The 24,850-nt window shown below is 42.7% G+C and overlaps 1 protein-coding gene and 1 pseudogene across 1 annotated transcript in view; one reads left to right on the top strand and one right to left on the bottom strand.

Moving 5' to 3' along the window:
- Positions 1 to 24,850, bottom strand: part of GNAQ (G protein subunit alpha q) — a 263,208-nt gene that overhangs the window by 182,349 nt on the left and 56,009 nt on the right. The window lies entirely within an intron of this gene.
- LOC118976056 (60S ribosomal protein L35a-like) lies at positions 14,448 to 16,038 on the top strand (annotated as a pseudogene).

Below are 24,850 nucleotides of genomic sequence, written 5' to 3'. Positions count from 1 at the left end.
ACACTTCAATTTTCTCTCTGTTTGGTTGTGTTTTTGCTTCTAAATCTTTGTTGTCCTTAAATTTGGTTGTGCGAGGAGGTACGGTGTTTCCACCTATGCCTCCATCTTGGCCCCAGTTCTAGAATATTCTCATCTCAGGTAATAAAACTTGAATGAGTTGCCAAATATCTGACTAGCCAAAGCATCAGACTATTGTGTTAGGAAAGCTTGCTACTTAATGCATTTCCTCTCCCTGTAAAGTACATATTTATATTTTGGCTTTGCTGTAGTTGCTTTGTTCTTTTTCCACTTCACACATGCTAAAGTTTGGATTTGATTCAATAGCCTACAAGGAGCCATTGAAAATATGTGGGGAAGTGTTAACCCTATCATAGGAATACATTCAGAAAACAGAGGTACATAGCATGAGGGGATAGTTTGGATTTTACAGGTGAGCCAGAGGGTTGCAACCCAGCATCAAAAACACAGAAGACATACTATAAAGGTGAAAAATATAGGACGTGAAATAAAAATAAGTATCAGGGCTAGCAAAGAGACCTAAAGTCCTCCTGGTACATGTTACAGGGTCAAGAGCTAGAGACGTTAAAGTGACATTTACCTCACACAGTAGACCGGGACCTTCAGTCCTACACTAAAGAGAAAAGTGGCTTGTATTAAATAGCTGTGCCCTCTTATAGGTAAGGCCTCACTCTGTGATCATAAAAGGAAGAAGACTAATTCCACACTGAATGACTAAGTGAGTCGTCTTATAAATATATAACACTTTATAAAAGTATTAGTAAGTAAAATAGTCCCACAGAAATGGGAGACCTCGTTAACACACCTTTGTGTTAGCTTCTGGAAGCAATTCTACCAAAAACTATAAACTTCCACAGTACACAGTGCATTAAAAGTAGAACTGAACACACTGGGAAAAAATATTTGCAAAAATATACAAACAGTTCATAGTAATATGTATAAAAAGCATTTGTAAATCATTTTTTAAAAGAAAATTTTCTGAATAAAGCAAAAGGCATCAAAAACACACTTTAGGCAATGAAAAAGTAATTTAGCCTCACTAGTATTAAAAATATTAATTCAGATATTAACAATATTTTTCACTTGTTAAATTGGCAAAGACTGTTTTTAAGTGGTAATACACAGAACTAAGAAAAATAGGGGGAAACTCACACTCTACACCCATGGGGGAAATTCAAAAAGCAACAGCTTCTCAGAGAAATTTGGGAACAGCTATCATGCACTATAATGTTGTACAGACTCCCCGCCCCGCCCTGTCCCTCCCCCACCACCAGGATTCCATTCTTGGGGTCCTTTCCCAAGGAAATAACTTCAAATTTTGCAATTAGCTATGTAGAATGCATATCCCACAATTGGTTAAAAACATCAAAAACTTAAAATCTTAAAACATTCAACAATAGAGGATGAATAAAATAGAGACTATGCAGCCATGAAAATTGGTATCTTATTACCTTTAATATAAAATTGTTCATGATAAATGAACATTTAAATGGAAAAAGTGGATTACAAATCCATCTACAAACATCACACCAGTTCTCAAAAATTTTCATACACACACACACACACCCCTTGAGAACTTTCCAATCCACTCGCTCAGCACTCTCCCTCCCTCCTCTCGGGGCACGTCACACCTTCTCCGTCCCCCTCTCCCTCCCCACAAGCACACTATCTTGGCCTCTCTCTCCAAAACTCCATGGGCCCTTCTTTTGTTTTTGTAGCTTGTCTCCTGAGCCTACACAGCCCAGCTGGCTCACTTGTACTACCTCTGTAACTTTCTAAGTACCTCTTCCAACTTTAATAATTTGAGTTCTTGCCCTGGCTGGTATGACTCAATTGGTTGGGCACTGTCCTAGAAACTAAATCACTCAGTGGTTCAGTTCCTTGTCAGGGCACAAGCCTGGATTGTGCTTTGATCCCAGTTGGGGCATATACAGGAGGCATCCAACTGATGTTTCCCTCTCACATCAATGTTTTTCTCTCTCTGTTTCTCCCTCTTTTCCCATCTCTCTAAAATCAATGAGAGGAAAAAAATTAATAATAATAATTTGAGTTCTTGGCCCTGAATTCTTTCTTTACCTAACTCAAGAGCTATGATCCAATTTTGCCATCCACATTGCCAGTTACAATCTATATACAGAAAGTAGGGTGAACAGATTTACAATAGTGTTAAAAATAATTAGTTCTACATGGGTGGAATAAGCAACTTTTCCATTTTTGTTTTTGCTAACATATATTTTTTAACATTTTATTTATATGTTTTTAGAGAGGATGGAGAGAAACATCAATGTGCGAAAGACACACCAATCAGTTGCCTCTCATACACCCCCAACGAGGGTCTTGGCCTGCAACCCAGGCACGTGCCCTGACAAGGAATCAAACCAGCAACATTTTGGTTCGCAGGGCAGCACACAATCCACTGAGCCACACCAGCCCAAGCTAACTTACACATTCTTAATTCTACAAATTGAATGATTACTTTGTAAAAAGAAAAAAGATGTTAAAAAAGAAACTGAAAAAACACACTCTACCCCTTACAGAGGACTTTATATCACAGATAAAATAGAATCGATGAAAGCTAAAAGACTACAGATACTTAAGTCAGAAGACATAAAGGAGTGAGGTGGTTTAGGGCCCTCTTTGGACTTCCCCAAGACTCTGTATTCTGAGGAGAAAAATGAGATAAACTACACAAGAAAATCTTAAAGCATGATCACGTATTATACAAGGAATAGCAGATATCTGGCACTGTCAAATCCATTTCTGACCTTGTAAGCGCTCAAGCCAACACAGATGTGAGGATTATTCTAACATGTAGAACAGAAGCGTCAAACTCATTTTCACCAGGGGCCACATCGGCCTCGTAGTTGCCTTCAAAGGATCGAATGTAACTTTAGGACTGTGTAAATGTAACTACTCCTTAACTAGAAGCAAGGAGCTCAGTGCTGCCGCCAGGTAGAAACAAGGTTCCAGGCTGCATAAAACAAGGTGGGGGGCCGGAGTCAGCCCAGGGACCTCGTGTTTGCCACCTGTGCTGTAGAACCAAAGAAATGGCTTCCCCTCAGGGATACTGGTTCAGGAGCCAAATATAAGCCTCACAATCATTCTAAAGCCAGGATACAAACCACAAAAGACCCCCAGAGATGTTAAGTACAGAGTATGCTGTCACATGTTGAATGCATCTGGAGTAAGGGAGAGTATGACGTGTCCCATTTCTTAAGCATGGAATGATGTAATGGGCAAAGAACACCAGGAAGGCTACAGTGTCTGACCTTGAGCTGTCACATAAATATGGGCCGTAATTCCCTTTATTTACAATAAGAGAGTCAAACTAGAAAAACTCAAAAGTGCCTTCCATTTCTATCATGATGCAAATCTCAAATACCTGCATTTACACACATCCACCTTTAATTAAACCTTGGTTTTTGCCACAGTGCAAATCGGGGGCGGATCAAGTACCTTTACCATGAGAATGACTAATGTCTTATTTTAAGATTGTCCCACATCATGTTAGGCAACTAGCAAAGTAATGCTTTACAAATTATCCTAATAGCAAGAGAATATATTCATGCATGTATTAGAGGAGAAAATAGGCAGCAAGAACAAATGATACCTGTTCAACATCTAGTGATGCATACAGACATGTAATATGAGTGATATGGTATCTGTTTGTGGCAATCCTACTGATTTTTCTCTTATTCTTTTCTGTACTTCTTAAAGTTGGTACACTGAACATATTTTTTAAATCAAAAGTTATAATACTAAATGGCACTTTAGAATTATTGTAACAGGACTCACAAAGCTTCAACTGAACAAAGTAATCTGGGCTCCATTTGTGTTCTTTCTATTGTAAATTCACTCAGAAGCCAAGTGTTGGGCTGGCCAAAAATGCCATCACTCTTTTCCTGGGTGATGTCTCTAGGACTGCTTAGTTGTCTCTAACGCCTTTCAAAACAGTTCTGCACTGTGACAGCTGTCATATCAGCATGCATTTTTAAAAAATTATCAAAATTGTGGTGCAGTCATTTTAATATTGAAGATGGAAGAAAATATGCAACGTTTTTAGCATATTATGCTTTATTATTTCAAGAAAGGTAAAAACATGACTGAAACACACAAAAAAAGATCTGTGCAGTGTGTGGAGAAGGTGCTGTGAATGACTGAACGCGTCAAAAATGGTTTGTGAAGTTTCCTGGTACTACTGACATTGTGGTCAAATAATCCTCTTACTGTGGGGCTGTCTCATGCACTGGAAGATTTAGCAGCACCCCTGACCTCTACCCACTAGAAGTTAATAGCAGGAGATAGCTGACTTACTCAAAATATCCAAATCAATAGTTACTGGTGAAAATGAAAAATTGTGTCTTTTTTTTTACAGAAAAAAGTAATGGACTTTTCGGCCCACCGGATATATTCCCCAACAGAGGCTATTTTATAAAGCTGTGCCTAAGGTACAAGTTGTCACGATTCTCCCAAGGCCCCTAGCCATCTGTGTGCCATCGACCTGCCTCCCCCCATCTACCCTTTTTAAATCGGACACCAAACTATGCCTCTTTCCTCCCTCACCAAACTTAACCATTCTGCAACCCATTCTTTCAGGCCCCTTTTGGACCAGCCAGTGAGGAAGATGTTTGGGGGCAAGTAGAGCTTCGTGGACCCTTAATATTAACTTGTCAACTGTCATCTCTTCTGTTGAAGCATTTCTCTCCTGTCTGCTGGTCTGCTCCTGTGACTGTAATGTAACTCATCCAGAGTGGGATTAACCAAAGTGCTGTCACATAATCAATGGACATCATAAATATGGCGCCGCACTGCCTCTGTAACTTAGCTGCGATTCCAAACCCGCCTGCTGATAACCAGAGTGACCAGAACACCTAGATAACTTGGGCATTCAACATCTAAACACCCTAACCGATTCCTGGGAGGAGCTAAATTAAAAGGAGAGATGGGAAAAGAGAGAGAATTACTGAGCACGGGAGAGATGTTTCAGCCCAGAACACGGAGGGGCGTGGCCCACCAGAGTGCAGAAGGAAGCACAGCAGCTGGGGAAGCTGAGGTCTACCTGTCAGCCTTCCAGTTCCCTCTGAGTCTGGCTTCACCGCGGGACTTCCTTATTTGCTTCAAGTATTGTGAATTCCCAGAATATCAGGCACACCCATACGCAAATGGAAGTACAAAAACACACTGCAAAGCCAAACGCCAACAGTTCCTTGACTATTCATTGGAGGCCATCCATCAGATAAGGTTCATTTTCTTTCACCTGTTTAATATGGCACCTTCACAAAAGAGATAAGAACACTTTAATGAAAATCTACACGCCAGCCTTGAGAGTTGGCACTCAAAATAGATATGCAATGGCTGTAAAGTTGCTTTACACAAAAAGTAGGAAAATACGCAGTAAACCGAAACCAGATTTTCTTAAATTCCACGCTGCTTTGTTACCACTGAACTGAATTTACTGCCGTTAGGTCAACGTTTGTCTGGGTTATGATCACATACAAAAACTTCAGCCAAAACGGCTCTCCATATTTTATTCATGTGGCTTTTTGAGAAAAAGCCAAGTGATCTTTATGTTTGTTAGGAATAGAGAAAACCTCCCCACTTTGGAAAATGCTTCATTGCCTAGATTAGGGGTAAGCTGCATACTCAGAAATGAAAAATAGATCCTCTTGGGGGGTGGGAAAAAATGGCTGTCCTAATTATACACGGATGATCTAATTAAACTGCCATTCACAATTCATTAAAGCTATTAATAAATTGTAAATGGGAAAAATGGATATCATAGTTAAATTTACAGGAGTGTTAAAACCTACTAAACATAAAAACAGCCAAGAACTAGCGGTGAAATTTCACAAGCACCTGAACTCTAGACCTCACTTAGGTGGGGATCCTTCGATGCCTCTTCTAAAGGCTTGACCTACACCTGCCCGTTTATGAATGAGGAAACTGAGGTCCGCTGAAGGTAAGTGGATTGCCCAAGTTTACATCCTCCAATTCTCCCGGCATGTATATGGTTGCCACACTTCCTGAACTGCGTGTGTTTCTTGGTTCCAAAGAGAAAATGCTAGCATGCCTTGCTGATGCCAGTACAGAGGACAGTTAGGGATCCTGAAGCATAGAACAAGTACCAGAAGGAAAGTTAAGTGACGCAGGGGAGAGAGCACCCAATGCTGACGTGGTAACATCACCAACTACGGAGGAACTACCATCCTGCTTGCCAGCTAGTACCACATGAAAGGAGAAGCATCAGAAACCACAGCAAACCCAAAATCTTTATGAAGTCTGATGTGTCCGGAAAAACAGAGTTCCTAGGAACTTCGAGGTGAATAAAATACCTGTATTACTAATTTACCTATTAACAGAAGAAAACTTTCACTTTAAATAAGAAGGTATCACTATACCAAACAGCCAGCAGAACTATCCTTATGTCAGTAAAAGGATTTAGAATTACCATATTTTTAGGCCTATAGGATGCACTGGACCATAAGAGGCACCTAGGTTTTAGAGGAGGAAAACAGAAAAAAAAATTTGAAACAAAAAATGTGGTAAAATATTTAATAACCAGTGACCCCGCTCCACCACCCCTCCCCACAGCGAGCCAGGTAAGCTACATTCAGACTGTAGGATGTACCCCCTTTTCCTCCCAAATTTGGGGGGGAAAGTGCATCTTATAGCCTGAAAAATACAGCAACAGGATAAATTTCTTTTCTGGATGTAGAAATTATGCTGCTTTCTTCTTAAGATTCCACATTTTAAGGAAACCCCGAAATTACCTAGGTAAGGAAAATGTCATCGAAGACAGCTCACGCTGCAATATTAGTGAGTGCCTGAACCCCAATGCTTACACCCAGATTTGAGCATAGGAACCCATGTACTCCCCCTTGGGACTCCAGGAAAACTAGTCTCTCTCAAAATGACCCAGAATCAAATGAAAAAATAGGACATGCTGTGTTGTTAGTGTGCACTGCATTCATTTGACACACTAGCAGTACATTTATAGTAACTTCTAAAGTACTCGCTAAAGAAACTGCTGGTGCCACGCGGGGAGGCACAGCGACTAAAGCCCAGGCTCTCAGGACAGGCAGATCCAGGCACTGTGAGGAGCTGTGTGGCTTGGGGCAAGTTATTTAATCTCCACTGTCACTTTCATCATCTGCAAAAGAAGATAAGCATGTCTATCTCACAGGGTGTTTTTGCAAATAAAACACATGTAAAGCCCTTAGCAGACTGGTTGCCGCATAGTGAAAATCTTTAACTATATTATGGTAAACAAAGCCCAAAGCAGTTCACGAGGCAGGCTCATCTCCCCATCTCTGCCTGGATAGTGGCGACACTTTGGACCACACCCATCTCCACACTCCCCATCAAGCAATGCTATTTTTTTTTCCCACATGCCTTCTCTGCCTGGCAAAATCTCCCTCATTCTTGTCCTTTAAGTTGGCCAACTCCCCTGAGGCCAGCTGGCCACTCCTTCTATGTCCACTATGGGATTACATTTGGATTATAATTAATTATGTAACAAGAAAGAAATGTATTTACTGGAATGGGGAGGGTGGGGGCAGACGAGGACCGGCAAATCTGGTGGTATTTCCATGAGGCAGTGGGCTCTCAGCAGGGACCAGGCTGACTGCATTTCTCAGGGAGCACAAACTTTGGGGACGGTCTCAAAGTGAATGGAAGGGAGGCGAAGATGCAAAAAACATGAGATGTGATTCCACCCTGTGTTTGTGATGTCCCCATTTTGTCTCCAATGTTACTAAATCTCACAAGTTGAACATGATCGAGTGTGCGTGTGTGCGTGTGTGCACAAGGAAAAACAAGAGACAAAGTGTGCCATGGTGATGTCTGGGAAGGGCTCTGAAATGCCTGAAGCACTCAACGCACATTCAGGCTAAGTTTTATCTAAATTTCAGAAAGGCAGAAAGTTCCCCTGGACCATGTGAGTTGTAAATGTTTCTATACCCATTTATTGCCCCCATCATGACGATCTCATGGCTGGGGAGATCCTAAGGCAAATGGTATAGCACAGTGCTTCTCAAACCTGGCCACGCATCAGAATCACCTGGGAAGGGTACTGAAATGCACGTTCCGATTCTGCCGCGCTGGGGTGGAGCCTGAGAGTCTGGCTGTCTAACCAGGTGCCACACGAAGCCAATAGTGTGAGATCCTGTAAGCAGCAAGAACTCTTGAGCACAGGTGCTGAGAGCCAGGGTGCCTGTGTTCGCAGCCTGGCCCTGCTACCTAATGGCTGTGTGACCTTGAGCAAGATACTTCAGCTCTCCAGGTCTCTTCCCCCCACCGCCCCCCCCCCCACGTGTACATCAGAGTACTACTCATAGGGTAGTTACTGAGAATTAATGAACATGTACGAACNAAAAAACATGAGATGTGATTCCACCCTGTGTTTGTGATGTCCCCATTTTGTCTCCAATGTTACTAAATCTCACAAGTTGAACATGATCGAGTGTGCGTGTGTGCGTGTGTGCACAAGGAAAAACAAGAGACAAAGTGTGCCATGGTGATGTCTGGGAAGGGCTCTGAAATGCCTGAAGCACTCAACGCACATTCAGGCTAAGGTGTATCTAAATTTCAGAAAGGCAGAAAGTTCCCCTGGACCATGTGAGTTGTAAATGTTTCTATACCCATTTATTGCCCCCATCACGACGATCTCATGGCTGGGGAGACCCTAAGGCAAATGGTCTAGCACAGTGCTTCTCAAACCTGGCCACGCATCAGAATCACCTGGGAAGGGTACTAAAATGCACGTTCCGATTCTGCCGCGCTGGGGTAGAGCCTGAGAGTCTGGCTGTCTAACCAGGTGCCACACGAAGCCAATACTGTGAGATCCTGTAAGCAGCAAGAACTCTTGAGCACAGGTGCTGAGAGCCAGGGTGCCTGTGTTCGCAGCCTGGCCCTGCTACCTAATGGCTGTGTGACCTTGAGCAAGATACTTCAGCTCTCCGGGTCTCTTCCCCCCCCCCGCCCCCCCCCATGTGTACATCAGAGTACTACTCATAGGGTAGTTACTGAGAATTAATGAACATGTACGAACATGCCCAGAAGAGCATGTGCTAGATATTAGCTATTGTTATTATTAATATTTATTTCTGACTATCTCCTGCACCTATATGAGGAGCAATTCAGAGAAAGCAGAAAACAATGTTTTTGAATGAAATATTTTTTAATCAATTGAGAATATGAACAATAAAACTCGGTATGTACTCTAAAATCTCAGGTAACACTGCTGTAACAAAACATGGGCAGAATTTAAACTAGTCATTTTAAACTGATAAGGAGGTACATCCAATATCTTCTGCCTCTCAAAATCTCAGACTTGGCTCCAGCTCTATGTCCAAACTCGAGGACACAAGTGTTGGTATTCATTGGCCACAGGGGCCTTTCACCCTTTTCTAGCCAGGGGTGGGAGGCTGAGGCCTGACAAGGGGCTACCCAAGAAGGCAGGGGCCAGAGAGTTTGGAACAAAGGCAGGCATGGAGTTAAAAGTCTGAAGTGAGGGCAGATGGCCAGGGTTCAGCCAGGAGGGAAGCCTCAACTACACAGGCAATAGCCATCTCTAGCAATGGTTTGGGCCCTTAGCTGCAAGAATCAGCACAGAGTCCAAGTGGGTTTGCACGTCAGAAAGAATGATGGTAAGGTCGCTGCTACTTACTGAGAATCCATTGTGCATCTGGAGCTAGTTGTCCCATTCATCCTGACAGTGACCCTAAAGGTTAAGTTTTATTATCCCATGTGCAGCCTAGAGGCCTCCTAGCATTGTTTGGGAGACTCATTCATTACCCATCCATAAAATGAATCATCCACAGCAGCTGACCCTGGAACGAGAGGTCCAGGAGGTATGAGGCAGACTGCCATGGTACCAGTTCCTCAGTGGGAACCCCAGGGGGAACCTCGGCAGAGCTCAAATTCGGAAACTCAGGAGTGACCCAGGGGGCATGGGAGGAGCCGGAGGTCAGCATGGACCACACCACAGGTCAGCAGCAGTGCCAGCCACTCAAATCTAAAGCTTCAGGCTGGGTGGGGCCCCCACCACCATCTCACCCCAGGCCACAAGCCCTGGGAAGTGGATTTCCATGAGCTACAGGAGGGAGAGTCTATCCCTCCACCTGTGGGAAAGGTGGGGCGATGATACCGGGTCGACAGAGCCTGGAACTTCACTGTATTTTTAAAGAAAAACACGAAGAGACTTGTATGCAAACTCCCTTTAAGGGCAGGAAATGTCCCCATATTTTATTATCTTTATTCATAATCAAGGTCAAAGAAAGCTCCACCTTGGCTCAAAATCCTATTCTCTGCTTCCCTCTTGAATTTCCTGTAGTCTGTTTTTTGTCTCAAACCCTAGGAAGAAACTACCCTCAGAAAAGATTCCAGTTTGATGTGGTCAAGTCTTACCTCATCTGGTATAGAACACCCCTCTCCCACCACTACTGCTTCCTGTACTTTATGTCTTACAGATGAACCTTCCTATTCACCCTGACTCTTTCATATTAAAAAAGTTCCTCATATCTGGTTGAAACTACATGCTGTAATGTTCTCACCAGGTTCCCTTCCTGAAACGATGCTCCTCTGTCAGCAATTATAAGCGATTCCATTAAACTTACATCCATGTGTTGGTCCGCTCCAAACTCATCACCAAAGGCTGCAAAGGGCATTGCCCAATTCAGGGAACTACATCATTCCCTATCTGCAGTAGGTGACGCTTGCTCACATCTTCCCTGCACTGATTCTTTCTTGATTTGTTTCTGTCCCTCCACACTAGAGGGCTGTCACTATGAGATCCAGGAAAATACGCCAGTTACACAGTATCTAAATCCCACTTCTGAAATCCATACCAGCAGCCATGTGCTCCAGCAAACCTCCCCCATGAGACACAGAGCTGCACTCCCAGGACCATCTGCACGCCACTGCCCCTCCATTCCACACCCTGCTTATTTCAGTATCTGCCTTCTTGTGTATTAAAAACATCTGTACAGATAAACCAGAAAATGTACATCAGTGGTTATCTCAAGGCAGGGAATGGGGGAGGGGAAGGCAGCCTTCTCCCCTCATCTTTGCTATGTGAAATATTCTATCACATGCATACACTGCATTGATTTTTCACTACTTTTTATAAAAGCACCACATAGTGGGTACAAATATATGTATGTATAAGAATAGGCACTGCAATGTTCTCATGGATGGGGAAAAAGGGCGGAAAATGATAAGTAGAAACTGGAAACATCTAAATCGATCAGTAAGGTCTCGGTGCAGTAAGTCTGATTATATCTACAAACCAATAGTTGCCAGCTATGGAAAATACTTCATTGTCAATGGAAACAACCCCAGTGTATTTTTTTAAAGTTATAAAGCAACTCTTTTAATGTGAAAAAACCTCCATTCTTTATGTAAGATTAAAAGTATTGTGGGGCAAGAGTTGTATCTCCTATCTACACGCTTATCTACACAGTAAAAGGCACACCTATGAAATAAGAATGCTGAACCTTCCAGACTTTACCAGAACCGTCTTCACTCTGATGAACTGGCCTTCACCGAAGATGTTTGGACTCACCTTTCACATATACCTTCTGAGTCAGCTTACAGGTTACACAACATAAATTAGCCAATGGGCCTTATACTTTCTTTACTTAGCTGCTTATCTAAAATGATTTTATCTAGATAGCCAACAACTTCTTCCCTAGAGCCCAATCCGTTCTCAGTCCGTGGTTGGAATGAGCGGCTCCGACACCAGGGAGAAGGTCTCCTGGAGGGGAAGAGGCTCCTCGGATGATCCCAAGGCCCTTTGTACCATGTAACCTAACAATTTTCCACATTCGCTCTGTGGGAAAGACATTTAAAAGGCTTATCTCAAAACATCACCAGACCCTGAAGATCTGAATGATGTCAAAAAAAGTCTACGTTTCAAAATTTCCTAGATAAATGTTTTCGGCATTCCCTGTGCCCAAAGGACCAGTCAAGGGGACACAAAGCAGGTCTAGGGCTGCCGGCCAAGGTGGCTGCACTGACCGCAGGCTGAAATGCAGCCGTCCAGACAGAGACTGCAGCTCCCCGCCCCTCCTCCCAGCTGCCTGCCTGAGGGGACACCTACGGTTCTTAGAGCAGCCAGGAGTGAGCGCAAAAACAATAATCACAATGTCCAATTCCTGATTTGTTAAAAAGCCTCTGGGCAAGGCTGAAATTATAATACCTGTATTTTGTATCTCTCTACCCCACGTAATAGTGGAGAAGCATGCCTAAAGGCAGGTTGATTCAAAGCATAAAATATATTCGTTTTTGTATTTAAGATGTTTGTGTGGTGTTATTGTTTTCAAAGTTGCACTGGGGTAGAACATGACCCAACAGTTCGACAAACGAGAGAAGAACATAAAGAAACCTTTCCAAGAATTTCCCAGCATATGTCAAATGTAAAATAAAAATAAAACAGCACATAGGATATAGTTTTGTAAAAAAATTATCTTTCCTTCCTCCCACCATTTAGTCATTCTATAAAAAAGATATCAATAGTACACAAAAAATAAAAAGGAATCTAAGCATATTCGCAGAAATTGGCTATGCCTTTATTCCAATGAACTCCTAAGGTTATTACATTTTATTTTCAAATCATTAACCTGGAACAGTTAGGAAATGAAAAATTAGGATTTCAGAAATAAATTAAGTTTCAGCTTTTATAAAGTTAATCTTTAAGTTACTTATCAAATTTCAATACAACATAACCAGCATGCATTTAACTTAGTTTTCCAAATTCGTGCACCATGCTAAATGAAGAAATATGTCACCTACTAAAATGCCACATTTGTTTCATTGCATCTATTGCTTAATAATTCATAGGTAAATGTCTAAGAAGCCCATTAATAAATAATGAGCAAAACCCAAATATTAGATGTCATGCTAGTGACTCAAACGAAAAGACAAGCTTCGACTGGGAAAACATGAAAAGCACTTCCAGTGGAGAAAACGGAGAAATGATCATTAGACGAACCCAATCAAAATGAACAATTCCCTATCAGTCACTACGGAGAGGTTTTAGTAAACATAAAAACCATTTCACACTTCATGGACAAAATCACGCACTCCAACAGTGGCTGCGTCAGGGAGAGCTCCTGAGTACCACCTCCGTTAAGCCCACCAGATGGACACCACCGCCCACAATTCGGGGGTAAGGTCAGATGAGGCTCAGCGCTCCTCAGCTGCTGTTCCGGGAGTCCCCCTAGCCCGTTGGACATGTGCTCTCTCAGAGCCCATCCCAGGAGGTGGAGGGCTGGGTGTATTTGAACAAGTTCTTGAGATGCTTCTGATGTGTATCAAAGTGCAAGAACCCCTCATTATTCCCTGCTGTCTCTCCACAAAATCATCTCTGTGTGTGTATTTTTATTTCCATGTGTATGATATAAAAAATAATTCGTATGCTTTGGAAATCGCTGAGTGTTTTTAAGGCACTATCTGAAAGCTGGTGTCAATGAGACACGAAAGCTGCGAGGAGAAAGGCGAGGCCTCCCCTCTGCCCTTTCACAGAAGGCTTCTGGTGGAGGCCCAGCCAGCCTTGCAGAGCGCACATGTGACCCCTCAAGGACCTGTCTCCCAATAGGCCCTGCCAGGCACTGAATCCCTACACACCTAAAGCCAGACGCAGACCTTCTTGTCTTCCTTAAAACAAAAACAAAAAACAAAATATGAGCAGAGAGTTCATGGGCAACTGCTTTGTGAAGTAAAATAATCCTCTTGCAGCATTTAATCAGCCTGCCTTTGAATGGCCATCGAAACTAAGGAAGTAAATAGAATACAGCTAGCTAGCAACCTGACAGAACCAAGTAACAACAGCAATGAACTTCTGCACCATTGACCTAGCTTAATACCTGTTGTGGCACAGGCATTGCCTTCAAACCCTCTTTGGCTCTTGGAATTCATCTTCCCCATCACACCCTCACTGTTAAAGAAACAACCAATTAAAGTGTTATCCCTCACTGTCAAAATATTTGTTTAATACTCTATTCTCATCAAACTCAAAAATCTGGTCACAAATATTTTGTATTCCACTTAACTGAGTGGCACAACACATTCAGAAAAAGGTTTCTTCCAGAAAAAGGTTTACAATGTCTTGGAGAGCCTGTAATGAAAATTGTTTCATTTACTTATCACCTTTGTTCATCACGTGATCTCGAAAAGTTCAGTTTCATTCTCTGCTTGCATCTGATACCCCCCCCAAAAACGGTAATATCATCACAGAGACAGGGTTCAACTGGGTTTCAATGAAAGAGCCACTGTAATTAGATTTCCACCCTCTCTAGAATAGGTATTTTATCTTTTACTTTCTTCCTATGTTCAGCTTAGCCATGTGCCAAATAGTTTCAAAGAATTCCATTTTGCAGAAAGTCATCTTCCTTTCATTCAGTAAGTGTCAAGAAGAAAGCTGTGTCTAATGCATTGTCACCTTGGCCACAGTGCCACCATCACAGGGCTTAAGAAACAGAACTGAGAGCATCCGAATTTTCAGACTTCTGTCTCAGAAGCATCCTGTGGTTTGATCAAGCAGAATACTGACCCCGAGAGTCAGGCTCAACAACACTGTTGAGCAAACCAACTGTGTGACTCCCCCTGCATCTCAGATCTCCTAGACGGTTTAAGGTCACATCCTAATTACCTACTGCAACTCAGATCAGCACTAAAGAAAGCCTGTCATATTTCAAAGACTGTTAAGAGTTACAAGGACAGCCCTGGCTGGTATGGCTCACTGGATCAAGCACCGGACTGAGAAGCAAATGGTTGCTGGTTCAATTCCCAGTCAGAACACATGCCTGGGTTGTGGGCCAGGTCCGTAGTAGGGGGTATGCGAGAAGTAACCAAACATTGATGTTTCTCTCCTTCTCTCTCTCCCTCCCTCCCTTTCCCTCTATCTAAAAATAAATAAAATCTTTTAAAAAGAAGTTAAAAGGATGCAAAATATGAATCTCAGAGTTGCAAAGGACCTTCAAGACTGTCTACCTCAACTCCTCATTTATTGCAGACAGACAAACTGAGGCCCAGAGCTATTAGAGACCAGATTAAATCCACAGCAAGCTAATGGCAAAACCAGGCCTGGTAACAAGGTCTCTTGATTCTTGACACAGTGCTATTAAGTTTATAAAACGTGCCCATCATCCTTGTGTTAACCAGCAACACAGTAACAAAGTCCTTCTAAGGGAGGCAACAGCAGTGCCCAGAGAATACTTCCTATTAGGGCTCTGGATGGAATGCTTAATTTTCATTAAATTTGGTCCAAACCATTGCATGATTTCTGTTAAAGCAGGTCTCTCCTACATAACCACAGAATAATAGCTGGCCAGCTAATAAGCCTGAAACAGGGAAGATGGGAGCATGACACGCTTTACTCTATCAACGCCAACAATGTTCAAAATTCCACAGCAACTGCTTCAAAATAAGTATGGGGCTCAGGGGAAGCTTTTCTAGAGTCTTTACTCCTTCTGAAGTCAAAGACAAACATGTTTATACTTGGTTTCTATTCATATGCAAAGCAAATCTGAGTAACTGCAAGTAATAAATAACATGCACAATTCAGTAAACCGTTCAACAATTTTCCTCATTAATTTTCAAAATGTTTAAATCAGCTCCTCCCACCTTCCTGGAGCCTGTGGAGCCTGCAAGGAACAGGACTCCTATGAGGACAAACATGCCTGGAAGGCTGTGGTCCAAGGTCATTTTTGCCAGCTGGAAGTGGGACATCTGGAACGAGGGGGAACACACAGCTCTTCTTAAAATTGAAGGTGTTTACGCTGGAGATGAAACTGAATTCTATCCAGGCAAGAGATGTGCTTAAGTGCACAAAGCAAAGGACATCACAGTGACTCCTGGTGGTAAACCAAACACCGCCTGCAGCACCTGGGGAGAGGTGACTCGTGCGCGGGGAAACAGTGGCCTGGTGCGTGCTGAGTCCCAAAGCAACCATCCTACTAAGGTCACTGGACACAGAATCCGGGTAATGCTGTGGCCCTCAAGGGTTTACACTTATTGAAAAGCACATAACCACCTCCAACTGGTGTGACTCAGTTGGTTGAGGGTTCTCTGGCAAAGCGAGGGATTCTCGTTGGGGCACATGCTTGGGTTGCAGGTTCTGTCTCTGGTCAAGACGCAAAGGGAGCCAACTGATGAGTGATGAATGTTTTCTCACACGGCAATGTTTCTCTTTCTCTCTTTCTCCCTCCCTCCTCCTCTCTCTAAAATAAGTAAATAAAATCTTTTTTAAAAAGTAAAAAATAAATAAAAAGTTTAAATCAATTTAGAAGTATAGCTGGGAAAATATGAAAGGAATAAAACAGGTATTTAACTTGCCTACTTCAAATTACTTGGCCGATGAATTTTACGGATTAATCTCAATTTCTGTAGAGGTATGGGAAACATGCAGGTTTCCAGGGTCATTTAAACCTAAACCTTTAGATATAAAGGAAAAGAGGAAATGTTCTCTAGTAATGACTCTGCCTAAAACAGTCAGTAAACTCTTTGATTCAGTTTTGTCCCAAATCACTGTCACGTGACCCTGTTGGAGACACTGATGACAGGTAACCACTCATAACCGAGGTGATGTCCCCCTTCTGATGACCATCTCTTGGCCACCTTCCGCGGGTCTATAAATAGCCACATCCATGGCAAATAATACATTTCCTACAACATGTTTCTGATCCCCTTTTTTAACCGACGGCTGACATTTTTTATTATTTAATAGTGACATGTGCATGGAGCACTTCCTATGTAACACGCCTCGTTCTAAATAAAGTGCCCTACCTGAGCTCACTCACTGAGCCCTGTCCACAATCTCTCTCAAAGGCAGGTCATGATCCTCTTCTACACAGCACCATTCCATCTGAGATGTACTGCACCCCCAAACTGAAGGAGAAATGTGCAGCCCGAAGACAGAGAATTTGAAGGTAACCACTAGGAAAAACACTGTTGCTTACTTGTGCAAATTTAAATTCCCACAACACTGCATGATCCCATTATACACGACAAAGGTCCAGTTTCCTCTCTCATGTCCTTAGAACGCAGGAAGAGCTGAGGAAATGGTTTCAAACTCCAAGAGAGCCAAGTTTTCATTTCAGTACAAGGAGTCCTTGCTTCCAAAGCCACACATCCCATGAAAAGATCAATTTCTAGGGCAGACACTGTAACCCTCTAGGGTTAGCACGGCTTAGTTACAGTCTCTTTTCAGCACTCTGAATTCTAGCTTCAACCTCTCCCAATGCAATGGTGAGTGCAGAGCCCGAAGAAAAATGAATAAGGAAAATAGGCTCCCCCCCAGCCCAGGCAAAGGAAGAGACTGCGCACACTCAGTGCAGGTGTGGGAGTGGAGGGGGCCGTCTGCCTGCAACGCAACATGCACTCGGCTATGTTCAACATTAAATGAGATCCCCTGCACTCCCAGTGCTGGGCACCAGGACACACTCTTTCCTTAAAGACAGAAGGTAAGAGAGTAATAAAATACCTGAACCGCATGACAGGAATCGGATGAAAGAGGAGAATGTTACAAAGAGTCATACTGGGGAGCACCATTTATTCTGGGTTTGAAATAGGAATAGAAGTTTCTCAAGTGGCCTGGGAAGATGGGTAAAGAGGGATAGCATAGGTATCCCTCAGATATATATCCCCAGATATAATAATGTTCCAACACAGTACTCTGAATGAAGACAACATCTAATAAAGTAATCTTGTGAGAGTATGACTGGGGAAGATAGAAATAAATGTTAGCAGTGTAAAAATAAAATAATAATGATATCGGCAACAGACAAGGCCTGTGTCCCAGTCCCTGGGGGCATGCATGATGTGACTATTTGCACACAAGAAGGGGCAGAGTCACTCCTGCATGGGAAGCAACTAATGAGAAGTGAACGCTCTGAAGGCAGGGGAGAGCGTGGGGAATTCGTTTGTTCTCTTCCCAGGAGGTCAGGTTCACAGAGTAACTTGAATGAAAGAAAGATCAGGTATCTCCATGCTGAAGAGGTAAGGAAGGAGGAGGCGGGAGGCATCGAGGAGCCCACTTTATCTGACGTGGTGTGAGTCTGGTCCCTCCGTGACCGGATGAAAGAGGAACAGTGTATCCATCAGCTGTGTCCAACCCTTCGGAGTCTCTGGGCCACACTGGAAGAAGAGGAGTTGTCTTGGGCCACACATTAAATACACTGCAACACATAATCACACAACAAATCTCATAATGTTCCAAGTAAATTTATGATTTGGGGTTGGGCCTCATTCACAGCCACTCGGGGTCACACGGGCCTGCAGGATGCAGGTTGGATACCCCTGCAAGTTTGATGGAGCTTCAGATTGCATGAAATTTTCTTCAGATTTACGTTTTTCATGTCTCCATTGTATCCTACCGCCAGTTCAAAGAGAATCTAGATTAGTTTGAACAACTGACCAGATAAAATGTAACTAAAAAAGTATACGTCATTCCAAGCCATGAAATACACTACTGAAACAACAATAAATTACTTTCAAACTGTGCAATATTGTGGATGACAATGGCCTATTCACTAACATGAGAAATTTAGGACTTCCTTTAGAGGTTATGGAACTAACAATATGTAAGTACTATATGCAAGACTAATAAATATTTTTAAGGAACACCCTCAGGTCAAATTATTTGGTAAGGTCAGGGATATAATTTTTAACTGAGCCAGTTTTTTTCAGTCAAGATATCTGTCACTAAGTTCCCTTAAAGTAGGTTACAATCTAATGCTAGTAATAACCAGCCAGGTAAGAGAAACATAGGAAGCAATGGGTTCAGGGCAACAGGGAGTGGTAGAGATTGCAGCAAAGCAGGCAATGAGATGCAAGGGGAAGTACGCAAAACAAAACATGCCGGAATGCTGATTTCAACCCATATGCTAGCAATTTAAAATCTTTGATAAATGCCTCAGCTTTTTTATGATACCCCTTTTCCCAACTCTGGGGCACTCAAACTATTATCAGTGATTAATACAGGTCAGTGAAAAGAGAAATAAAGGAACACATGGTCACTCTGTTGCAGTTGTAATATAAGCCTCAATGTCACTACTTTTCATGGTGCAGTGAACAAACACCCGCACAGGGACCCTGCAGGGAGGAGGCCCCAGAGTTCAACCGGGAGTAAGTTTCCCAGGCGACTCTCCAAACGCTAAAGGGAATCCTCACAACCCTGTAATAATTGACTTATTTTGCAAATTTTTTTCTGTTCTATTCACATTGCTTAGGTTCTAACATCCAAAGTCTCATGCTTGATTTAAATTGTTCAAGTTTCATTCTATAATAAAATATTTTCTTTTTTTCTGGTGTATTCTAAGTCAAAAAATCATCAGTTTGGGATCATCTGCTTTATCTCATTTTCTATATAAAACTTTTATTTATATTGGTTTTATTACATCTTTTATACTTAGAGATAATGTGAAATTTATAAGGATTAAATGTATGCTACTCAAAATCTTAATCACATACAAATAAATCTTGAAATAAAAAGAGAAACTGCCATCACAAATCAGGATTTTACAAAAACAGTTCTGCACATGAAATTTTAAACTACCACTTGCAAGTCGTAATTTGCCTGAAAGCATGTCTCTGAGGAAACAACACAAGTCAGCTTTGAGTGTTTACCCCAACCTGACAGCACAGCGCAGCCTCACCATTCACTGCTTTACCCCCTCACTTATTTTTTTACCTCTATTAACTAAGAATTGCTGACGTTTTTCCATCTTCCTACTCCCCCAAATATTTAATATTTCATGATTACTCAAAGAAAAGTCTATTTTTAAAAAGTTAAAGGAGTCTCTCCTTTCCAAATAAATGCTGACAAATCTAACTACATGCTAATCAACTTTTCTACGGCAAAATTCTTGACACTAAGGCTGTCAAGATTTAGACCCAACGAAAAGGGAGCACCACAGTTCTGGGAATCCTGTGTGTCCAGCCAGGGCCCCGCCCTCTCAGTGGTAGGGCCTGCGGTGAGGGCCAAACACGCCTGCCAAAGGGCCTCCACCCTCCACAGCAGGGCAGTGGGGTCCCTGCCCCTTCCTCCAGTGCCATTCTTATTCGACTGTTATTAGAGTCCTAATAATGAATGTGATCCTAAGGAAATACTGTAATTACTGTATTTCCTAATCATCCCAATGAATGATTCCTAAGAATGAAGTGAATGTGATCACCATCATCATCGTCTCAGTATTAAAGAATGGGTATAACTTTGATTTATTACTAGGGGTAGGGAAGTTTTACTTCTACTTAAAATGCTCTTATCAAATCATCCTGCCCTTTGTTTTCAAACCTTTTTTTTTCCTTCATTTTCTCTACTCCCTTCATTTCCTTCCCTTTCAAATCCCTCAAAAGCAAGAGATGGGCAAAGGAACTGACGTTGGTCATTAAGGCAGGCATCCCTTTCTTTTTCTATCCAAATCCTCACTTTATTTCAATACATACAACTTAATTATCCTAAGAAATGTATGTTTAATAGTTTTGAATATAATTTCCACCTACATTTTAAAGTGTACCTGGATTCTGTTTTTACTCAGGTACAGTGAGGCCAACATCAGGGGAAGGCTGTCACTGAAAAGACATTCGCTACTCCCAGTTCCCAAGAGGAGAGGCAGGCCACCCCCACGTCCCATCGGGCAGGGCCTGCTGGGAAGCACCGGGTCAGTCGGGAGGCAGACGGAGCAAGGAAGGACGGGCCGGGGCCTTGACTGTAGTTTCCCCAGGAAGGAACGGGCGAGACAGGCTGGGCAGACGAACGGCCACTATGAAAGATTTCCCTGGGCTCTGGAGAGCACACCTCCCCTAGGTGCCTGGTACCAGGAACAGGGGCAGTATCGGGGCAAGAAGACAGGGACTCGAGCAGTGCGAGCTCCAAAGCATGTAGGTGGCAGATAGGAGCCGTGGTTTAGGGGGCGGCGGGCACAGGGAAAGCACGCTCACGGGGGAGCAGTTGGCTGACTCTAGGAATAAGCCCGCCCTTGAAGGAACAGTCTTTCTGGGATCTGCAAGGCCTCAGGTGCCAGGTCATCCAGAACAAAAAAGAAAATACATTTAACACAAAAGGTCACTTGTAAAAGATGCAGTGACCAAGCTAATCTAAGACTACAGAGAATTCCAAGTATTATCTCAGCCCATTACATCGACATTCCCTTCACTAACACTTAGAACAAGTAGAAAATAAGAAATAAAAGAGCTCCCTTTCTTTCCTCCATTTTTCATGCCTATTTTTTTAGTGCAGTATCAAGGAGTACAGGAAGCCTGAAAACCATACCGCACAACCAACTACTTCATAAAAGATGTCTGAGACCATTCTCTGCATGAGATACCTTTAATGCCTGTCATTGCCGGAAGCACAGTTCAGGATCCAACAAACAAAACAGTTTAAAATACTGCTCCCTTCTATGTACTACGAACAAAAATAAAACAAACTGCTCTTTCCTTTAAAAGTAGTATTGGGTAATATTTTTATATATAAAATTAAAATGACAAAGACAAACGCTTTCAGAACCCAATCAGTTATACCAGAGTTCGAATTTACACTCATTACTAAAAACAAACGATGGGAAACAACTAGGAGACCTAATAAAATACATAAAACAACTGCTGTAAGAGGCTGGATAACAGGCAACACAGGGACACAAATAAGGTAAGGGGTTCGACTGCCCCAGACAACTGCCTGAAAGCATCTTTACACAGCGGGACGTGGGCAGAGATGGGAGTGCAGCGAGGCTGAAACCTGGCAGGAAGCGGGAAGGAGAGAGCCGCCCACAGAGAGTTCTGCGGATGCGCACCGCCCTGGAATCCCTGGCTCACTAATGCTCTAGGGAAGAGAAGGGCAACACTCCGTAAGATCTGCGAAAGAAACACTGGAATGCAAAGTCCTAACACTAGATCTAGAAGAAAACATAGGAGAATACTGGCAACCTTGGCTTAGGCAAATATTTCTTAGTAATGACACTCATTGTATATCCATGAAAGAAAAAAAATTGATAAAATGGATTTCAACAAAATTTTAAAACTGTTCAAAAGATACAGAATAAAAAGGCAAACCACAGGCATAAAGAGAAAATATTTACAAAGCATATGTCTGGACCTAAATTCATAAAATATTAAGAACTCTCAAAACTCAGTAAGAAAACAAGTAATTCAAGTTGGAAAAAAAAGGGGGGTGGTGGCCGAAGATGGGCCGCCTTCACCAAAGAAACAGATGGCAAATCAGCACGTGAAAAGCTACTCCATACCGTTAGTCACTTGGGAAATACCAAGAAAAACCACACCAAGATACCACTTTGCACCTGCAGAAATGACAAAAATGAGAAGGACTGACCACACCCAGTGCTGGCAAGGACGCTGAGCAACGGGCCTCTCCTACACGGCTCCTGGGAGTGTAAAATGCTACAAACGCTTTGAAAAACAGTGTGGCAGTTTCTTAAAAAGTTAAACACACATCTACCATACGTTCCAGCCATCGTCCTCTCAGGGATTTTACTCAGGAGAGGAAAAGCAGTGCAAGAACGTTCATCAAAACTCTACTGTCATAGCCAAAACTGCGAACCACCCAAACAGCCACCAGCAGCTGTATAGATAAGGACAATGGGGCATACCCACACAATACAATACGTCTCAGAGAAAAAGGAGTCGGCTATTGAAATACACAACAATATGAAATAATCTCAAAATAATTTTACTGAGTGGAAAGAAAGGCGGAAGTGGACATAGTGCATAATCCCTCCAATATCTGTAAAACTACTAACTGCAAATTAACCCGTAACAGGAATCGGAGCAGCCAGAATAGTGAGAAACAAGCAACTTTTCGATTTGGTGGATGTGCTCATTACCTTGATGGTAATGAAATATATAAATGACAAAATTTATTAAATTTCACATGTGCAATGTGTACATCTTACTGTACATTGATTATATCACAAAACTATCATTATGAAATGTTGTAACAAACTCTAAGGGCCTATCTACATCATATTTTACTGGGATCATATTACATACAAGCAGAATATTCTTGCTCTAAATGTTTTCTTTTATGATAGGATTTCCCTAAGTTGTGAAGCACAGTTTAAACTTTTTAAAGGTTATTACAGTTCCCCAAAGGAATAAAACTCATTTTCCTCAGGCCTGGTTTACTACAGCAAAACCTCACGATAGCACAGACGCTGAATCTTATTACTAGCCAAAACTTCACCCGAGGGAAAGTAAACAGGGCATTAATACACATTAAAACAAAGTTTACTCATCATAAAGTCTGGAATTTCAAAGCTAAGAGACCCATGAGGGGGAAGAGGTAATGAATTTGTGGAAAATAATCGGTAACTGCAAACTGCTTCTTGAAATGTCCCGTTTTCCAGTTCTAACCCTTGGCACTAAACTGTGGACCCCAGCACCCCCGCCATGGTCTACGTTCTTTCTCCGTGGCTGGACAGGCTTTCTCAGCAGAGGCCAAAGGCCTTTTCCACCTCCTGGGCCCCCTGCCTTGCTCGCTGCCTCCGCCACAGCCAACGCTGGGAGCTCCTGGGGGGGGGGGGGGGGCCTGGGGTCTGGGCGTGGCCCTGCACCTGCTGACACTTCTTTCCCAGCTGCCCAGTTTCTTCCAGATGCTCATTCTTCAGCATCCTCCCTACGGGGTTTTCTTTCTCCTTTCTTCTTCTTTTTATTTCATCTTCTTTTCATAACTTTTCCATTCACGGAAAGAGGATGCAACACAGGAGGTGCCGACTGAGAAGCTGCCCCTGTCCCTAGGACCCTGAAGCCCCCGGGGCTCCAGCCACAGCATCTCCCGAGAAAGGAGGGATTCCATTCCCGACCATGACAGCCCTACACACCACCAAAGGCCTGTGTCCCCATGCTGCAGCTTTTCATATTTGAATGTCACTGGCACACTTATTAGGCTTCAGCCACCGGTCTTACCTAAAACTAGCCCCTCTCCCCCAAATCGAGATATCCCAGTCCTTTGGCACAGGCGTGTTCCAGCTCTCCCCATATTCGAAAGTGCCCTCTCGTTTCCCTTTCTTAGCCCCCATGAAAAGGAGTGAAGTACCTATACATGCTCTGATGCAGACAAACCTGGATAACCTGATTGTGGTAAGGGCACAAAGGCCAGGCCCAAAAGGCCACATCTTGTACGAATCCATTCACATGAAAAATCCAGAACAGGCCAATCCACAGAAAGTAGACTGGCGGCTACTGGGGGTGGAGAGAGGGAGAAGTGAACGGGACTGCTCTGGGGATGACGGAGGTGTTCTACAACGAGACCGTGGTGACGGCGGTACCGCTCTGCGACTACACGAAAAATCACAAACTACATACGCTTTATTGGTTTGGACTGTCCACTTTGGGTTTTTTATTGTTATTCAATCACAGTTGTCCCCATCTCCCTCATTACTCTCCCCCTGCCCTGCCCACCCCCACCTCCCACATTCTACTCTACACTTTAAAATGGTGAATTTTAATGTTATGTAAATTATATCTTCAATTTTAAAAAGCTGTCGCACAATTACTGAAATTGTGTAAGGACAGGCCCAAAAACACCAAGGATGCCATTTACTTAGAATAAAGTATTCTAGAACCACTTCAGATAAAAAAATTAAGTCCCTATGGGTTGTACAAACCACTACATTGAAAAGGTGAGTTATTTCCCTTTTTTCTCTGCAAAAGAATCAGGGAAAACTAAAGATTCCCTTAACATTCCAATTCTTATACCAATGACAGTGTTTATCAAGATGTCTGAGTGCTCATTACCATACAGTTTCCTTCCTCTTGGACTCTGAAGTTTATCTGGAACAACCTAATGCAATAGCAAAGGAAAACGTCATTTAAATTA

The sequence above is a fragment of the Sturnira hondurensis genome, unplaced genomic scaffold (genome assembly GCF_014824575.4).
Source record: "Sturnira hondurensis isolate 20B ecotype Veracruz unplaced genomic scaffold, ASM1482457v3 Scaffold0020642, whole genome shotgun sequence".
NCBI lineage: Eukaryota > Metazoa > Chordata > Mammalia > Chiroptera > Phyllostomidae > Sturnira > Sturnira hondurensis.
This window is presented reverse-complemented; position numbering and strand designations above follow the sequence as displayed.